Below are 21162 nucleotides of genomic sequence, written 5' to 3'. Positions count from 1 at the left end.
ATATATAGGATTGAGAGATCATCTTGGTGGATTTTTCCTTTGATGAATATGAAGTTTCCTTCCAGGGACTAAGCCAGTACCTAAAGACTGTACATGGAATGATCCTGGACTCTGACCTCATAGGTAGCATCGAATATCCTAGTAAGATCACCAGTGTAAGGGGAAGCCCTGGGTCCTGCTAAGACTGAACCCCCAGTGAACGTGATTGTTGGGGGGAGGGTGGCAATGGGGGAAGATGGGGAGGGGAGAGGGAGGGATAGGGAGATGTTGGCCCATAAACCGGGGAAGGGAATAACACTCGAAATGTAAATAAGAAATACTCAAGTTAATAAAATAAATAAATAAATAAATTATATCAGTCTTGCAGTAACCAAGCCTCAAGTGAAAAAACATTAAAATTTCTGCACATCTATTAACATTAGAAAGAACTAACCTATCCTCCTTCTCTTTAGGATTGGTGACATAATGCTGGGCATCAGCCATGTAGTGAATTCTTTCCTCTTTTTCTCCTGAAGTGTCTACTTGCATACCTACAGTTGAACCATCTATGCTCCTTGTGGCCTGAACACACGAATATGGCTTAAATCACTGCAGTTCCTGCAATTATTTGCCTCCAATTAGCCTCTGATCTTTCTCACTTGGGAACAAAAGATCTGAGTAAGGAGGCCCTATCCTGAGTTATGATATGTATTTCCTTCAGAACAAGTGACCAATACTACGAGAGCACACAGAAACCCCATTTCTCAGAGAAAACTCACTCACATCTATCTTAGAAAATGTTTTTTATGTTCATCAGCACAATGACAATGATTGCCAACGGTTACTGGCCGACCTGTTCATATCAGAAGAAATGGACTGAAAAATGTTGGAATGTAAAAACGTGGTACTGAATCCATATATGGATCTCTGACTGATAAAAATAATATTTTGATAGTCTGTTTCCATTCCACACATCTCCCTTAGGATTCTGACCTTTACCAAGATACTGTGGTGCTGGTCATCTATTGCCAGACTTTCTGGCTGAGCTCCACTCAGCAGCTCAGAGGCCAGAAAACGTGTAAAAAGTAAGTGAGTTCAAACGGGGTACATCAGATCAACATTCTTATCTAATATAGTTTCTATGGACTCATCATATATCTACACCAATAGTCCCAGAGGCCATGGACATAGGCAGATGTTAAAAAGTGCTTTTGTCAGTCAGTTGGCACCAGATATTTGATGTAAAATAATTAGAGGGATGTGCAGGTATGGATGAGCCTCAGTGGTTAGTGGTAGCTTAAAATGAGCAGTAAAAGAGACTTGATTGAGAGCCAGGAGGACAAGAGACTTACCAAGGCCATTAGTAGCAATCCTAACAGTAAAACTGAATGATAAACAAGTTTTGTGAAACAAACAAGAAAAGAGCCAGGAGACTACCAAGCAACCATTGGAGAAAGGCAAACATGCCTCCTGCAAATAAAGTGTACATTGAAAAAATAAGTCCTGTAACTGGAAGTAAAAGGTAAATTGAGTACTACAGTTAGAAGAGTAATGGGGCCCAGGCCACTATTCTCTAGGAGCCTACTGTAAAACTAACAATTGTGGAAAAGTGATTGAGTTCTTACTGGTCACTGGATTGACATATTCAGTCCTCAATAATCTACTATGAAATTACCTGATCAGAAGATAACATTCAAAGTAGCAAAAGGAAAACTCCCTTAATGTCTCTGAAGCAGCAAACATTCCATTAACATTGGCAAGGGGATAATAAATCACCTGTCATTGATCATGTCATATTGTCGCCACTTCTTCCTGTTTCCTTCTGGCATGAGACCTCTTGCATAAACTGAAAGCAACCATGATCTTTTCTAAGAATGAGACACAGTTAGACTTCCATACACTAACAAAGAAAACATTGTTTCTGTTTACCAGAAGAATATCTCCTTTGTGAAAGTCCTCGTCCATATACAAAAGATAGTTGGACTATCTTTCAGATTTGTAGGAAGAATCCTAGGTGTATTGAAAGAAACTATCCTTCCATGACAGGTCTTAAAACAAAATCCCATAATTGTTCAACTGACCCGTTCATTTGTGCTTGTGCAGATTAAGTAATCTGCAGTCTGGAAGCAAAGGGAGAGTTACAGACTATAATACCCAGCTGAAAGAGGTGGGCATCCCGATATCCTGCCAGTCTCAATGGAGGATGTTGTCATTACCTGAGAAGAAACTGGGACCATTAATTATATAAACCATCCGAGATCTGAGGGACTTGCATTAGAGTGTAGAGGCTACTTACCCTATAGTTCCTAACTCATATACAGTCAGAAATCTGAATCCTCCAGGGAAAATATGTAGACTGTCTTGTACTTGAAAGATGTTTTCTTCAGGTTCCCTTTGGCAGAGGATAAAAACTCAATTTTGAATGACAGTTACAGAGGGACATAAAAGTGGGCAAATAATTTAGACCCTATTCATCAAAGGATTTCAAAATTCTTCAGTCGGGCCTGTGGATGTCCTCAGAAGTTTCCCAGGTCGACACTCTTACAAGATATAGATAACGTCCTCCTCTCTCCTGAAACTCAAAGTAATTGAACAAGGGAAACTGAGGCACTGTCCAAGAGTTATAATCACTGAGCTAGCAAGGGTGAGCTAGAAAGTTCACCTTTTTATATTAAGAGGACACCAATCTTGGCAAAAATTTGGGGGAGGCAAAAGAAACCTGTATCAGAGAATGGTTGCTGTTATCCCACTGGTCCCAACTCCAAAGGTTACAAGACAGGTTTGAGAGATTCTTGGTGTGGGTGCGTGTTGCTCTGCCTGGATACCAGGGTTTTGGAGAAATAGCAAAGCCTCAATACACCATAACACATGAGGATACTAGGACGAATCTGCGTGGAGACAGAAGGTATGGAGTTTGAAACTTGATAGTATGTTTTGGTTACACCCCAACATTTCAAGTTTCCTCAGAATGTTTTTATATGTTTATCCATGAAACAGAAGAAAGACACTGCATGATGGACTTACAAAAACACTTTATGGGTGTGAAAACACCTCGTAGTGCACCTGGCCATACAACTGGACCCTCAGAATGGATCCCTTGTCTAAAGGCTATGTTAGCTGACCCTATTCTTTGAAAGAAGCAGAGAAGTTAAATCTGGGTCAACATTTTATACTCCTATCATCCCAGAGAGTTGAAGCCTTTTACAATGAACACCACAAACTGGCTTCTATTTTTTTTAATCTTTATTAACTTGAGTATTTCTTATTTACGTTTCAATTGTTATTCCCCTTCCCGGTTTCCGGGCTAACATCCTCCTAAACCTTCCCCCTCCCTTTTTATATTTGTGTACCCCTCCCCATTCTACCACCATTACTGCCCTCCCCCCAACAATCACGGTCACTGGGGGTTCAGTCTTGGCAGGACCAAGGGCTTCCCCTTCCACTAGAGCCCTTACTAGGCTATTCATTGCTACCTATGATGTTGAGCCCAGGGTCAGTCCATGTATAGTCTTTGGGTAGTGGCTTAGTCCCTGAAAGCTCTGGTTGCTTGGCATTGTTGTCCAAAGTGGTCTCAAGTCCCTTCAAACTCTTCCAGTTCTTTCTCCGATTCCATCAATGGGGGTCCTGTTCTCAGGACAGTGGTTTGCTCCTGGCATTCGCCTATGTATTTCCTGTATTCTGGCTGTGTCTCTCAGGAGAGATCTACATCCAGTTCCTGTTGACCAGCACTTCTTTGCTGCTTTATTGATCTTATCTAGTTTGCTGGCTGTTTGAGTATGGGCCACATGTGGGGCAGGCTCTAAATGGGTGTTCCTTTTGCCTCTATTATAAACTTTGCCTGTCTATTCCCTCCCAAGTGTATTCTTGAGAACCTGGCTTCTATATGTCCCTTTTGCACACTAACAGATACTATTACTGGACCATCCTAGAGTGTAGTTCAAAAAACCCACTTGACATAAATCCTGTTACCTGTTGTGTGCTGTAGGCCTCAGACGCTCTTCCCTGACTGTCTTGAGGTAACAACAATGGTACAATTTATGTGGACAGACCTAATGGACTACTGCCAATCACCATCCCATAAAAGACACTAATGCAATCAATAGTCAACACAGTTGGGAGTATTTTCATTAAACATGGAGTGAGATACCAAGGAGCTTCAACAGTTACTATAATTGAAATTATTTTCATGCAAGACTTAGAGCCAAGTATGTAGGTCCAGAGAACACAACTGATTCATCAGTCTGACTCAGGAGGTCAAATGGGGAAAAGGGAAGCCTGTCATCTTGTACATAGACAGACATTATTCTTTGGATACTCCACATATCTTTGGTATAATACTGAGACAAAATTGTCCTTGTTCCTGAGGAAAGTACATTAAGAACAAAGAGGACATCTTGGCTCTCCAAGAGGATATTTGGATTCTCCTATGATTTGCTAGGCTTCACTGCTATGGATATCAAAGAGATTTCTGCCTTGAGACTAAAGGTAACAAGATCACTGACCGAGATGCCCTACAAGTGTCCTTAAGTCCAGTGATCCTACTGACTATCTGGTGACATACCTAACCAACTACTACCTGAGAATTCATGGTATAAATATGATGTGAGTATGCAAAAGCATCAGATGGATACCTTGAAGCCACAGGTTGATGCTGAACAACAGAAGGAAAGATCATTCTTTCAGAAACAATTTGCAGTTTTCTGGTAACTCAGCTTTACCAGGTTACTTGACTTGGGTCCACAGAACTCTATTAATTGCCAGCACCAATGTATGTTATACCTACCTACATTGGGCCACATGGCAGGAGATGTCTAAGCAAGATGTCAGGTTTATACTTATATAAATACAAGACCGAGTTCATTTGACAGAAGAATTCCATATGACTGGCCAACACTATGATGAATTATGGGAACCTGATTTTACTGACATATAGACTGCTAGGATAGGATAAAAGTACGTGCTTGTTTTTATTGATACCTTTTCTGGGTGAGTAGAAGCTTCTCCAACAGACAGAAACTGGTGAAAGAGAAACTAAAAAGCTCTGCTAGGAACTTTTCCCCTAATTTTCCCTCTCACTAGTAATGCTGTCATGGAATAGCCCAGCTTTTATAACCAACACCTCTGAATAAATAGTCAAAGTTTTATTAATAGTGTGCAATCTTTATGGTGCATATATAACTCAGAATTCTGGGCAGGAGGACACAATGAACAAGACATTAAAAAAAATGGAAACTCCCAGTAGTATCCAGGGAAGTATCAAAAGACTGTTATTTTTTTTTTTATTTGGCCTGCTTCATTCCTTGAGGGAAGGATTCATCCATATAGTAGTATGTTTAGAATACACCCCACATTGATTCCAATGTGCAGAGATTAGCAGTTGGAAAAACTGTTCAACCATTTCATTCTTCAAATCCTAGTCCTCCACTTTTCCATAAAATCTATTCTTTGTCCTATCAGAGAATGGCATTGAACCTCTAAATCCACTAACAATATCCCATTGTTTGGGCCAAGCGGTAATGAAGCTGCATGAGTCAGGAGATTTGTGATGATTTTTTCCAGTCCTACAGCTATGGGGTTAGGTGGGATTCTAAAATGGATTCTGTGTAACTAGGTCAGGAATGTAGAATCGACATAGACAATGCCAAATGAGTTCCCTCCTGTTCTTATGAACGTATTGAAGTTTAGATTTCACGGTTTCTCAAGAAATTCCTCTCCCTGCCCATCCTCCTGAATCTTATGATTAGCCTGAAGAAAGAAAAATGGTAAAACATCCAAAACTCTGAAGTCTGTCCCTGGGTACACAGGAAGGTAAATATTAGAGAACTGATATCTAATAGGACTACAGAACATCATTTTATAGTCCATGTTGTCCTTTGCTTTACTGATGTCTATTTATCATTTGATGTAGGCAGACAATATTCTTACTGTTGCATTTGCTCTATAGCTGAGCCCCCTTTGTTGCCACAATCATTGCAAAAAATGGAATTGGAAATCAGAATTTTTGAGTACACATTCAGGAATATATATAAAGTCCCCTGTCAAGAAATGTAAAATAAGAAAAGGAAATAGAATATTGATTCAGTTAAAGGTCTGTTTGGTATAAAATGGCCATTGGGAAACAGAGAAAACCTACCACATTAACTGTATATCACACGGTTAGATCTGGGAATATAATTATTCTCCAGAAGAATTCTCTCCACTACATACTCCTAGATCTTTTCTACACATGCCAAGCCCCTAACTAACTTTCTCCATTCAGATCAGGTAACCAGTAAGGGAGCAAAAGAGAAGTCTCTAGCTTTAGAGAGTTGTAGTACATAAAGGTTTCCACTGTGTCACAGGAGACACACCTGGAAAGGCCACCTTTGAATCTGGTCATAGGAAGGAATATTTAGCAGGTAGCCCATGGCAATTCCAGTGACATCATCATTAGGTCCTCCCTGGAAAATCTTTTGTAACCTGGAGAGCCCTAGCTTCTCTTATGTCACAAGTATTCTCGTGAAAGTAACTACCTCTTAAATATTCCTTCAGTACCTCTAGGGTTTACTAACTGTCCCCTAATTCAGAGTAAACAGCCATTTGTGAGTGATAACAGGAGGATAAAGACATCACAGAAGGGGAGAAGGAAGCTGGCCTTCTATCTTGGTATAAAAAAGGAAGAAATGTGTTGACATGGGAAAGCTCAGTGAGTCCTTGATAGGAGTTGAGGTGGTTTGCTGAAGAGATAGCCTTGATCTGAATCTTCCACATATGGGAATCAGGAGCAGGAGCATCTCAGAAGCATCTGGACTTCCCTGCTTGTTATGGTTCCAGGAAGTCAGACAGTTCATATCATTAATTTATTTATTCCATAATCCAGGTGTTGGGAAGGGCAGAATTGTTTTCCTGTGAGGTCATGGCTTTTACTCTTTTTGCCCAGAAGAAAAACGTCCTAAGGAAGAAGGGAAAGACAAATATTGTGTCCTCAGCTCAGAGTAAACTCCATGCTTTGGATTGCTATGGTACAGTTTGTCTCTGACACTGATATCTGCAAGAGAGAAGTGCTACCAAGTTGAGACTTCATCATCACAGTCTTTTCACTAGTATTACTCTGACTACCATTCCCTGAGATTGACCCTTTATATTTCTGAGTCAATAGGTGAATTTAGCTATCAGTTTTCTTTTCTTTAATTTCTTTCATTTTTTTTATTTTTAAGCAAATTGTATTTCATTTACAAATCGATATTTCTATATTTACATTCCAAATGTCATTTCACTTTCAAGTTTGTGTCCATAAGTACCATAACTGGTACCCTTACCCTTCTTCTATAATGCCTCTTACTGTACCTTGATATTCTCTTGAACTGGGAGTCAAACCTAGGTTGGACCCGGAACTTCTCCTTCCATTTGTGCCCATCGAGGCCATCCTCTACTACATATGCAGTTGAAGCCATAGGTCTATGCATGTACAGTCCTTTAATACTGATTTAGTAACCGAAAGTTCTGGTTCATTCCCATTGCTATAGTTATGGGGATGAAAGCCCCTTCAGATCTTGCATTCCTTTCTCAAAATCTAACACCAAGAGCTCCGTTTTCAGTTCACTGGTTTGCCACTAGCACGCACTTCTGTATTTGACATGCTCTAGCTGTGTGTCTCAGGAAGTATCTGTATCCGGATATTGGTAGCATTCACTTCTTAGGTTCATCATTCTTATCTACTTTGGGTGGCTGATAAATATATATATGAATTTCCATGTGTATGGAATGCTCTGAATGGGTCTCCTTCAGTTTCTACTCTAAATTCATAGATATTTTTGTTCCCCTTTTAAAAAGGAGCAAAGCATGCACAACTTTGGTGTCCTTCTTAGTTGTCCAGTTTTCTGTGGTCTGCATCTTGGGTAATTTGATCTTTTGTGCCAATATCCACTTTCGGTGATTTCATACCAGGTATGCTTTTCTGTGACTGTTTTTCCTCAGTCAGTATTATATTTTCTAGTGCAATCCATTTGTCTACGAATTTCTTGAAATCATCGCTTTTGATAGCAGAATAGTACAACATTTATCAGAAGTACCACATTTCTGTATCCATTCCTCTGATGAATGCCATTAGGTTTCCTTCAAGCTTCTGGTATCACTGATAAGTCTGCTATTGAAGGAGTTAAAATAAAAACTTCATAAAAACTACAAAAGAACAGCCGATAAGAAGACAGGACAGAACTGGCCTGAGACATGCCCGGCCAAGCCTAAACACAAGGTCAAGCGATTGTTCCAGGAACTAGCAGCCATCATCTCAGCTGAGTCATGGGTCATCCGAATGGGCAAACTCCCTGTTCCGCTATAGTTAATAGTTACGAAATTCCCTGTTCTGCAAATAAAGATAGGACGCTCTCCTACATTGTGAACACTGCAGCCCACACGTACTGCTTGCTGATGAGACCTTGCACCCATTTCCCTTGCTGATATATAAATCAAGCAATCCAGTATAAACACGCTGCATCCCATTGCCTTCCCGTATAAAAAGCCTTAAATTTCGAGTCTTGGTGTCGACTCCTCTGTCTCCTGTGTGAGATACGAGCCGTCCCAGAACTCTGATAATAAACTGCCTCGTGTACGTTACATCAAGAGCCGGTCTCTCACATTTCTTGGGGCAGTATCATCTTGCGACTGGAGTGGGGTCTCCCATAAGGGGGTCTTACACTATGAACATAGTTGAGCATGTGTCTTTATTGAATGTTGGAGCATCTTTTGGTTATATGCCCAGGCTAGGTAAATCTGGGCCCTCAGGTAGTGCAATTTCCAATTTTCTGAGGAATCTCCAGACTGACTTCCAGAGTGATTTGTAATCCCACCAAGAAAGAAGAAGCTTTCCTCTTTCTTGATATCCTAATCAACATCTGCTGTCTCCTGAGATTCTTATTTCAGCCATTCTTACATGTGTGAGGTGGAATCTTAGGGTTGTTCTCATTTACATTTCATTGATGGCTAAATATGATGAATATTTCTTTAGATGCTTCTCAAATATTTGATTTTCCTCAGTTGAGAATTCTTTGTTCATTTCTGGAACCCAATTTTAACAGGGTGATTTGTCTCTCCGAAGTTTAATTTCTTGAATTCTTTGTATCTATTGAATTATAGCACTCTATCAGGTGTAGGATTGGTATAGAGCCTTTCCCTATCTGATGGTTGCTGTTTTGTCCTAATGACAGTGTCCTTTGGCAGGCAATTTTCTAAGAACTGTGAGTTAGTGAACTAGAACAGGGACTGGCTCCTTCCTGAATTCCCTATGTGTCCTGTAGAGTAATCGGGGGAACTAAAAAACCATGTTCTATCCATGCAAGGCATGCCTATCTACAGTCATGTTCCTAGAGAGACCTATCAGTGATTCTGATGATCTTCCCAGCAACTGTATGGTGATGTACTTTATAGTTTTCATCCAGGCTTCTGTAACTACAGGCTGTGGTGTTGTGAAGCCAAAATACACCATGTGCAGCTGTGAGTAGGCCTAAGGAGACTGACTCCTTGGATTTCTGAAGCATTGCTAAGGGATCCAGAGGAAATCAGCACCCCGTGGTCAACAGAGTTCTGGGAATGCTGACATTCTTGCTTCATCTCTATATGAAGCTAGGTCAAAAGATCACCTGTCAGGTATGTTCTTGAATAACATTCAGTGTGCTAGCATTGGAGTGCAATGAAGTATGATTCAGGAGAGGTGTGTGAAAGAAATGAACTCTTCCACTAGAGATCAGAGAGATGAGCTATTCACATTCAATTGACAGTGTATGTTTCTGGTCTTTGGCTTTGACCACGCAGATCTACTGTCTCATACTTCATTGTTCATATGTCCAAATGGGGGGAAAGCACCACTCACAATTGTTCCCCATCCTTCATCCTATGGGCTTAGATTTTAGTGCAACCCTCCACATCTTATATTATAAATTGACTGTCCTAAATTTCTTCAACATTCACATCTCTATTATTACATTCTGTGTATTTGTGTGTATGGGTATATATGTGTGTGTGTGTGTGTGTGTGTGTGTGTGTGTGTGTGTGTGTGTGTGTGTCACTGAAAAAAGTCTATGTAAGAAAACTGTAAATTGCGGATGGGGCAGAAACCAAATGCTCTCCCACATCATGACTTTCTAGAAAGAGTAGTATAATCAAAAATAAGAGAATAAACTTGAAAGTAAAACTTGGAGGAAATACCTTAGAATGTCTGCATTATCATTGTGAACTGTGATATTTTACTCTTTGTTGTGTGGCCAGACATGAGGGCTCTGAGGCCAATATGCCTCCTGAGGATCTGAGAATAAACTCAAGGTGCCTGTCAACTCGGTCACATGAAGAATGTGAAAGGAGTGAGAAGACAGTAGCAGGCCATTGTGACATTGCCATTCCACTGGATACATGGAATTGTTGGAAATGACAGAGTGTGAGTCTCATGTCTGAACTTTGACACCCAGATAGGCAAAGTGTAACCTGTTAGTTCAGTCCTGAGTACCATCCAAAATCCAAGGGTATGATCAAATGAAGCACCATTGAAGATAGATGCTATTCATTGTGAGCTGCATCTCAGGGTATGTGGAAGACCATTCAGCCTCTTGGGACAAGAGAGATCAGAGTAATGAGAGGCAGACAGAGGGGACAAATCAGTGTTTGTTTTTCTGGGCCACCATAACTGCATTTTCCTGGCTAAGGATTTGCTCATGGAAGTCTTGTGTCTCACATTGGTATAGGCCAATCTGTATGAAGTCTCAATATCATAACTGATCCCAGGCTTCGTTCTTAGTTACTAGAATTTACAGGCAGTCCTTCATAATTTGTCTTCTAGAGTCACAAATTCTTTTATGGCTTCATATTGACAAGGCATATTCTTTCATTCTCTCCCTCTGTATGTGTCTTTCTCTGTCTCTCTGTCTCATCTCTCTCTCTCTGTCTGCATCTCTGTCCTATTTTTCCTCCTTCCTACAACAGTCTTTACTAACGATAACATACTTCATGCCAGTTTATGCACTTGCTTCTCTCATAAACCACATTGTCATCTGAACTTGGTGTCCTCTGGAGAAGTACAAGTACAAACACAGTTGATATCCAACTTACTGGACTATAACTTAAACAGATGGGAAGATGCAAAATATTCAACAACTTCCCACAGTCCTAGGGCCCAAGGAGCATGTATGGAAGGAAAATTTACAGAGATCCAAGAAATGCATGCCAGGCTGCCCATGGGCTGGCTTCTCTTTGCTGGGACTGCCAGCATGAGGAGAAAGGTAACATGGGGCTTTAATAAACTTGTATATTTTAAGAATACCTAGTCTCTTCCCTTACTTTACCCTTCCCTGTCAGGATGTTCCTAATGGATGTTGTACATAAATGTAGTAGTGACACCCTTTCAAGCATATAGAAGTTGTCACATGTGGCACCCAACAAAAGAATTTGAATTTTCTTCCCTGGTTGAACATCCTTATCAGTGATCTACAACATCTTTTTCCCCAAGACTGATGTTTTGTTTGTGTGTGTGTGTATGTGTGTGTGTGTGTGTGTGTGTGTGTGTGTGTGTCTGTCTGTCTGTCTGTCTGTCTGTCTGCCTGTGTGCATGCCTGCCTGACTTTGTCTCTTTCTGTCTGTTTCTTACACATGATACCTCTCCATAGTTCAGTTTGACTTCTTACTTGTTCATTCCAAGGTTGAACCATCATGTGTTCTGTGAGTGTTTGCTTTTGCTCTCTCAAATTGCACCTGCATTAACCAATGCATCTGTAGCCATACCTGTGAACAGCGGGTCACATCACAAATAGCCACATTGCTAAAATATTTTATTTTTAAGGCTCTGAGCAAAGTTTTTATCTGAATTTATGTAATTTTCCCTTACATTTCATTCCCCCACCCAAACTGTACTACTCTGGATCTTCCCCATGTCTTTGCTTACTTGTGTTTATCTATTTATCTGGTCTACTATGAAGGCATCATCCCAACCCTCCATAATTACTTATTAGGAGCAATGGATGAGGAAATTGGAGAAACTGATCATTTAGTTACAGAAGATGTACCCTTAGAGGGATTAACTGTGTGGAATCATGGCTTCATTGACAGTCATCCTGACCTAAGTTTTCAACTTCCTTTCTTCCTTATCATTTTGAGTGTGCTACCTAAGGTGGGAAAGAACCATTTCGGGGCTTTGTGTGAAAATTGAGTATTTAATATCCACACATGAAGGTAGGAAAGAATTCAATAAATCAGTGACATCTCTGTCTTTAGAAGGGAGACTGATTAAAAGTCTTCCCTTGTGTCTTAGATGAAGCTCCTGGAAAGGGCAGCTTGGCTTTTTGATTTGAAGAAGATATAGTTAATGGGTTGTTATGTGCTCTTGAAGGGAACCCTCCTCTGGATACATTATTGTATGCTGGAATTACCATGGTATTCTCTGTGATGTCACTAATGTTATGGAAACAGAAGCTGCCCTCTTGCATTTAGTTAGTATTTATTGGTTTACCCAGAGACATGTTTTTCAGGATGATCAAGCTATTTACAAAGAAAACAGAGAGCATTGAGCACAAGAGAGAGAAGAAGACGAAATTAGGACATTTTTCTTGTTATAAAAGTGAAAAAATTAAACGATCAGGTGTAAACCAGAGAGAGTAAACTCTGGACTGGTGCTCAGGAGCTTCCTGGAGAAGTTGGGCTTGGGTCACGCCTTCTAGGATTAGGACTAATGATCTGAAACCTCTGGATTCTTAAAGAAGCGACCCAGAGTCAAGAATATCTGATGAATGTTTGGCAGACAGCCAGCAATTGACAACCATGCAGTGGGTCTGTTATGAGTTCCTAAGTTTCACTCTCAGTGAGAAAGAAAGCCAATAGGAGCCACAGGGATAAAAACTTTGACTCTCAGGGAAGAGTATTGGACTTAATCTTCAGAGGCCTCCTGTACATGTCATTGACATGTTATGACAAGAACAGAGAGTGTGATACTCCCCTGGATATGTTTAAAGATATCAGAATCATTTGTTTTGAACATACATGATTAGGGCTTGGTGATCCAAAGCACTATGGAGTCCAGGGTTTACCTGTATATATCTAACAATCATGGCTGGGAGCAGGAGAGTAGCTAATAGATCTTGAAGAGAGCTTTCCTCACCTTTCAGTGCTTCAAAGTATCTGTAGATTTCCCCTTTCCTCATGCTTCTTTTTGGGGACACAGCATGTTTTATCCTATGACTGGGCTGCTGTTCTTGTGGTTCCCTTGTGTTTTACTACAGGGTCTGCTAGAAAGGCAACATCCCAACCTCCTATCATCAATGAGCAAGCAGAGCAGATTAAGAAGTTGGAGAAACCTGACTATTGAGCTCCAGAAGAAGACCTGTGAGTTGGGTAAACTCTCAGAGATACTGACTCATTGAACCAACAGGATTTGAGTAAATGATAGCCATTACGCCCACTTCTTTTTTGACAGTCTTGACCTCTCTGTGTTAACCCCAGTTTTCTCACATACAAAGAAACTGGAACTCCAACCTCCTCATGCACAAACTAAATTTCTTATGTGACTCTCAGTGGAAGAAATGAAGTCAGGATAGGAGTGTGACGGGAAGCTATTTCATTTATCAGAACAACAGAAGCTATAGTTTGAATAACATTCCTGGGTTTCAGCAAGTAATTAGTGATCTCTCTTCCAGGATTTGAATAGCTAGAGAATGCATTTTCTGTCCTCAGAGGAACAGGGAAAGCTGGGCAGCTACAGTAGCACAGTAACTGAGACTTATATAAGTGAACTTTTATTTATTTATTTATTTATTTATTTGTTTATTCATTTATTTAAGAGATTTAAATTATTTAATTTTTGTAAATATACTGTAGCGGTCAGACTCACCAGAAGAGGGCATCAGATGCCACCTTAGACGGTTGCATGCCATGATGTGTTTAATGGGAATTGAACTCAGGACCTTTGAAAAACAGTCACTGTTCTTAAATGCTGAATAACCTAACCAGCATAAACTACATTTTATTATTATTATTATTATTATTATTATTATTATTATTATTCTGCAACTATAAACAGATCAAGACTTACCCTCCTCCAATGCTCTTCCCACTACCCTGTCTCAAGAAGAACCTACAAAAAAGAAAGACACAATTATAGCTGCCCCTTGACCCCAGCACTAAATGAAGAAAAATTTTATTTTTTCTGAACTATGTAGATTTTCTGTTGACTGGGCTCATAGCTTGATACTTGAAATCTGGTAGACTACGCAAAGTGGATCTGCTTTTGGAGGAATTTGCTTACCTTGGAGGAGTTGGAAACAGTGAACAAGGATTGATCCACCACCTAATCCCTTGCTGAGAACAAAGTCTACTCTTCACAGCCTGGTAACTTGGTAAGCAGGCTAAGCAGGCATGTGTAACAAGCCAATACATGTGGGTAAATGTTTGTCCATTGGGTACATAGGGGGAGAATTTCATTGACTAAGATGAATATATCCCTTGTCCACTAAGTTCTTATCACATTCAAGGAAACTTTGATTCATTTTGTCTACCTTGGTCCCACAAACATTCTCATTCTCAATGCATTTCTTCACTGATAGGACCCTTGAGGGAACTGAGGGTGCTAGAGAAAACAATGGACAACAAAATGCTACATTGTAGAAATCAAGGCCTTCTAATAAGAAACACTTCTGTGTAGCTGTAAATTTAGCAGGAGGGAAAATTGCAACCAACATCTGATAATTAAGCTGATATCAGATACACAGGCCTTTTGACTAACTATACAATGATGGAAAGAAAGCATCAAAAATTATCATGAGATACAAAAAAAGACTTAAAAATGAGTCAGAACTCTGTCACCTAATACTAAGTGGTCCCAGTGAGGGTCACAAATGACATGAAGTGTATTTGCTTGAGCCACAGATACTCTGTTGGATTCCTCAGATGTACAGATGTGTTTGAAAATCTGTCACAGAAGACTGTATTGATATCATACACTAGTTTAGAGAGACCATATCCAAAAGTATAGTATTCCTTCTGCAGTACAGTGTTGAATCTTCTTCACATCACACATTTGTACGTGCGGCTGAAATTAATGTTCTACATAGATGAAAGCATTCCCTCAATCCTTGTCTCAGCAATTTGTTTTTTTTTTAATTTGGAAAATGGCTGAGTATTCTGCAGTTTCACACCTGAACTGCAGTGACTGTACCTGAGACTGTATATGTAGAAGACATCTGAGTTGTAGTTGACATTTTTAGCCAGGTTTGTCTCCCCATGATCACTTGGGCCTGAATAAGCATGCATAGACATATTGTAGCTAAGGGAATCATGTAGTAGCCAAAACATTACAGGATCAGACTTCTGTAAATATTTTTCTTTTACACAGGTCAAGGACTGTGTATCAATGGCTGTGTATCATGGGTTATAGATATTACACCATCACTAGATGATAATATATCAAGAAGAATTCCTTATGGCTATACAGATTGATCTAAGTATCCCCACACAATTCTCAGCCAGGAGGGACAAGAAATCACTTAACGTTGAAACTTACAATAATCTGATGTTATTGTATGTGGACTGTTAATACATAATTAAAAACCACCTAAAAAGCACATGCATATATTCAAGATGCTATCCAAAATTTATCCAGAGGCTTTTCACAACCTATATTTAGCACAGAGGGATTGATTCCCCAATTCACATATTCTGATCAGAAGCATTGAGTATTAGGAAAACTATATTAGAACTCACTTGTGTATCACATGACAGTATAACTAGGTAGTCACAGCAAACATGACATTCAGGAAGCATATCCTGAACTTGCCAACAGTAAAGGGAGTGCATTTAGCTGATGAAGTCTGGACATGAATCTCAAATGTCCAAAATACCAGCTGGATTAGCATTTACAGAACAATAAATCTTGATGATTTTCGGGCAAAATTCGAATCTAAATACTCCAAAAAATATTTATCATTCAGCTCTGAGTCCCTAAGGAGAGATTAATGGTGGATATTATGAATTTAATCTGTACCCCAGAGATATCAGTAACTGGTATAATTTGAAGTGATTAGATATGTTAAAGAGGCATACAAAAGAAAGAAGTTCATGCTATCTTTGAACAAGTGTACTTCTCAAACATGTAGCACGAGTTAATGTGGAGTGACCTACACACACACACACACACACACACACACACAAACACACACACACAAACACACACACACACACAAACTACAAATAATTGACTCGCTTTGTTCTGTGTGTGGCACGCTGGATTTATCCAAGATATCAGCTGCGTGCTCCACAAGTAAGTTACACCCAAAGTCAATGAAAAATTTAGAATTCCTCTTCCTTTCTTGAGAAAGCATTCTGTATATGAGTAATGGTTACATTTCAATGTTTAAGAAGGATGACTTAAAAAAAAAACAACTGAATCTGACTTTAAACAAGCATTTTAGAGATGTCTAGTGAATCAATTTGATTTTATGGACACAGTTGCTCAGTTCTCATGATTGAAGGACATAACTCTGTAGGGACAATCAGAGGTTCAACAATGCTTCAAGTTGAAAAACCTAAGAAACTATTTTGGCAACAGCTAAATTCAAAATGGAGAAACTTGTGCTTGGGTAAAGTCCAGTACCTAATATTTAAATGAAACAAAGTTATTTTAGATAGCCTTTTAATGGACATCATTCTGAGGAGATAATTGAGCCTTAGTAATTAATGCTTGTGTGCTTACATGGTTAGTTTGTATACAAGTTTACAGAAACCTTGTCACTGAAAGGAGTCTATGTAAGAAATCTATGAACTGTGGATGGGGAAGCATCCAAATGTTCTCCCACAACATGACCTTCTAGATAGAGTAGCATAATCTACAATAAAATAATACACTTGAAAGTGAAACTTGGAGGAAAAGCCCTGACATGGCTACATTATCACTGTTAACTGTGACATTTTTCTCTCAGCTTCTGTGGCCAGACATGAAGGCTCTGAAGCACAGTTGCATCCTGTTGATCTGTGAATTAGCTGATAGAGGCTATCAACTTGGTCACATGAAGCATATGAGAGGTTTGACAAGACAGTATCAGGCCATTTGTGACACTGCCCATCCAATGGAAACATGGAAGTTTTGAGAATCACAGAGTGGAGTCTCATGTCTGAACTTTGACACCCAGGTAGGCAAAGTGTAACCTGTCAGTTAGCTTCTTGAGTACCATCCACAATCCAAGGGTAGGCTCAGATGAAGCACCGTTGAAGATAGATTTTGTCCCTTGTGAGCTGCATCTCAGGGTATGTGGAAGACCATTCAGCCTCCTGTGACATGTGAGATCAGAGTAATGAGAGGCAGACAGAGGGGACAAATCTGTGCTTTTTTCTGGACCACCATAACTGCATTATCCAGTCTAAGTATTTGCTAATGGAAGTTTAGTGTATCCCATTGGCATATGCCAATCTGTATGAAATCTGAATAAAACAACAGACTCCAGGATTCTTTCTTAGTTACAGGGATTTACAGATAGTCATTTATACCTTGTCTTCTAGATTCACAAATTATTTTCTGACTTCATATACACAAGGTATAGTATTCTTTCACTCTCGCTCTCTGTATGTGTCTTTCTATATTTCTCTGTCTCATCTCTTTTCTCTGTCCGTCTTCCTCTCTCACCTATTTTTCAGCTTTCCTACAACAATATTTACTAATGATAACATATTTCATGTCAGTTTATGCACTTGCTTCTCTCATAAACCCAAATGTGATCTGAACTTGCTGTCTGCTAGAGAACCACAATTAAAAATAGAATTTGTAGAATCTGAGAAGATGTAGAATATTCATAAACTACCAACAAGCCTAGGGTCCAAGGACCATGTATGGAAGGAAAATTTTCAGAGATCAAAGAAATGCATGCCAGGATGACCATGGACTGGCTTCTCTTTACAGGGGCTGCCAGCATCAGGAGAAAGGTAACATGGGGCTTTAATAAACATGCATCATTTAATAATTCCTAGTCTCTTCCCTTATTTTACACTTCCCTGTCTGTATTTTCCTAGTGGATGTTGTACTTAAATGTAGTAGTGCCTGCCTTTCAGGAGTATAGAAGTTGTCACATGTGGCACCCAAACGAAGAATTTGATTTTTCTTCCCTGGCAGAAGCTCCTTACCAATGATCTACAACATTGTATTCCCTATGTCTGCTGCTTTGTTTTGTATGTGTGTGTGTGTGAGTGTGTGTGTGTGTGTGTGTGTTTGTGTGTGTGTGTGTTTGTATCTGTCTGTCTGTCTGTCTTTGTCTGTCTCTTTCTTCCACATGATACCTCTCTATACTTCAGTTTGGCTTCTTAATTGCTCATTCCAAGATTGACCCATCATGCTTTCTCTGAGTGTTTGTTTTGATGACTCAAATTACACCTGTGTTAATCAATGCACCTTTAGCCAGATCTGTGTACACTGATCACATCACAACCAGCCTCATGGCTAAAATAAGTAATTTTTGAGTCTCTGAGGGAAGTTTTTTATCAGAATTTATGTGTTTTCTGTATTCTTCACTCCCCTATCCGAACTGTTTTAGTCTTTGGATCTTCCCCAAGTCTTTGCTTAATTGTGTTTATCTATGTGCCTGGCCTACTGGGAAGACATCATCCCAACCCTCCAATATTACTAAGCAGGAGGAATAGATGAAGAATTTGGAGAAATTGGACATTTAGCTACAGAATATGTCCCCAGGATGGATTAAATGTGTCGAATCAATGCATCACAGACAAGTATTCTGAATTAGGATCTCAGTTTATTTTCTTCTTTGTCATTGTGAGTGTGCTACCTAAGGTGGGGAGGACCATTTGTGGGTTGTGTTTGAAAATTGAGTCTTCACTATTCATGCATGAATATGAGAGGATGAATTTTTGGAATGTTTATCTCCTTAGGAGTGTAAACATTTGAGCTAAGTAAATGATGTAACCTAGGTAGGAAAGGGAAGTGATTTTCCATTCAGACATTGGAATTCCCTTCATGCCGAACATGAACATGGGAGGGTTTCAAAGAAATGATGAAGCAAATCAAGAGCTTCTGAGCATCCAGTAGAAGTCTCAGAGGATTAATTTGTTCTTGTTATGGGGGATTTTCAAGTTGATTATTGGAAATCAGTAAAGAGAAATTCAAATTCTAGAAACCAAATTTTGTAAAAGTCTCATATTAGCTTTAGAAGACAGTCACCTGTAAAGGCTCCAAAAAGGCATAGCCAGATTCACCTTTTAAAATGTATTACAATAGTTGACTTACTGCCTTTCCACTCTGTTCCCAAGGCCAGCCACAGAGTACGACTGTGGTGCTAAACCTTCAGCAAGAGAATTCTGCTTAGCTTAATTAGTGTGTTTTGTTTCTGTTTTGAGTTTTGTTTGCTTCAAGTATTAGTAATGTTGGTTTGGTTGGAAGTTTTGTTATTCATTCTTTATAAATTTTTGTTCTTTTGGTGAATTTGCAGTTCTGTTAATGTCATGCACATTACATTATGATTGTATCATTTAAGCCCTTTTTGAAAAAAATTAATATATATTTTTCAGAATAAAATGTGTTTTTCAACTCATAAGAAACAAGTTTTTTCTTGTGTAGTGTTGCATCCTGTAGTCCCAGACACCATATGCAGATATAGATCACTGAAATTTGCAGGGTCTTGAGATTCACAATTGTTCCCAGCAAGCCAGAGGTACATGTGTGAAATGGCCTTTCGATGTGTCTAGTGTGGCCTACTCTGTATACCAATTTCATCATGGAAAAGGTATCCATACTGTATCCTTTTGGTCATATATTTAGCTATTCCTAAAGTATAGTACTTTAAGATTGATCACATAGAAAAAATTAAATGAGAAAATCAACAGTATTTGTCTAATGACTACCAGAAAATGAAAACCCTCACCAATGGATTAGAAATGAAAATCAGGAAAATCAGATGTAATCTGTCTCTGGTTTCATGAAATATCATCTCAGTGGAAACCACATAGAAGAGATAATGAATTCCATGATTTTAAAAACATTTTTTATACTTAGTTTTTATGTTGTTGGCCTTGATTCTGTATTTGGTGACTATTGGCGATAGTTGTTTGGTTCAGATTATTATCTTTGCCATTATTATTGCTATTATTTCTTTATAAATAAATGTTTCATTTGATGTAAGTGCTATATAACACATACATGCAATTCACAGCACGGTTCAAGAGTATGGGAACTGCAAGACCCAATCAGGGAAGATGTTCCTGTTCATCGAGCCCACATTTAGTGATGCAAAAATACCAAAGAAATCCTCAATCAACTCCCTTTGAAACTTGGTCTTCTGGAATTTGTAGACATCACAGCCACTAACAACACCAATGCGATTCAAGATTACGTACAACAGCTCACTGGAGTGAGAATAGTTCCTTGGGTCTTCATAGGTAAAGAAAAACTGCATAGACAGATGCAGTGATCTAATCTCCCTCGTACAGAATGGGGAGCTGATGACTTAACTGAAGCAGATTGGAGCTCTGCAGTTATGAAAGGGGTGGCAGGAAAAACCCATGCTGACAGCAAACATTCCATCACGCTGATGCCAGTTAACCTGAGAGATGATGTGCATCATGGAGGATGTCACTATTTTCTTATGATTGGGATTCTCAATATATTGGTTTTATTCTATTACTCAGTGCTAAAGTCTGATGCTGTTTGCCTGCAACCATTGGGTAGGGAAGCTTAACAGATCACACAGGATTGACTATCCATTCTTCATGTGCTGATATGTCTCTACCTCTAAGCCCATATTTAACAATCCAGTGGATCTAAATCTCCTGTGAATCACTTACTGTTTTTCTAACATGCTAATCTGCTGAGGTGATTTTGCAGACGTCCACTTCCTAATGATTATTAAAACAATGAATGTTGTGAAGTTGTTTATGATCAACACACTGGCCTTTCCCTCCTCATACATGTACTTCTGCATTTACAGCTCTCAAACTTTCCCTACCACAACCCACAGAAGTCCACACTTGTATGAGGATGCTGTCTGAAAACAGATGAAGAGCTTTAGCAGAGATTTTCCTCACTGTAGCAATATTAACAGAGACAGCAGACCATATGAAGAATTCAGCTCTGTTCACGAACTGGTTAATTGCCAAGATAATCCCAAACAGTTGTGAGTACATTCTAGTCAGAGTCCCAGAAAACTCAAATATGAAATGCAAAATTACAGAGCTCTCCTT

At 39.3% G+C, this 21162-nt stretch overlaps 1 pseudogene; it reads left to right on the top strand.

Moving 5' to 3' along the window:
- The first annotated feature begins 1442 nt into the window (after nt 1–1442).
- LOC147998025 (glutaredoxin-1 pseudogene) lies at nt 1443–20463 on the top strand (annotated as a pseudogene).
- Nucleotides 20464–21162: the final 699 nt, after the last annotated feature.

The sequence above is a fragment of the Rattus norvegicus genome, chromosome Y (assembly GCF_021556685.1).
Source record: "Rattus norvegicus strain SHRSP/BbbUtx chromosome Y, alternate assembly SHRSP_T2T, whole genome shotgun sequence".
In the NCBI taxonomy this organism is placed as follows: Eukaryota; Metazoa; Chordata; class Mammalia; order Rodentia; family Muridae; genus Rattus; species Rattus norvegicus.
This window is presented reverse-complemented; position numbering and strand designations above follow the sequence as displayed.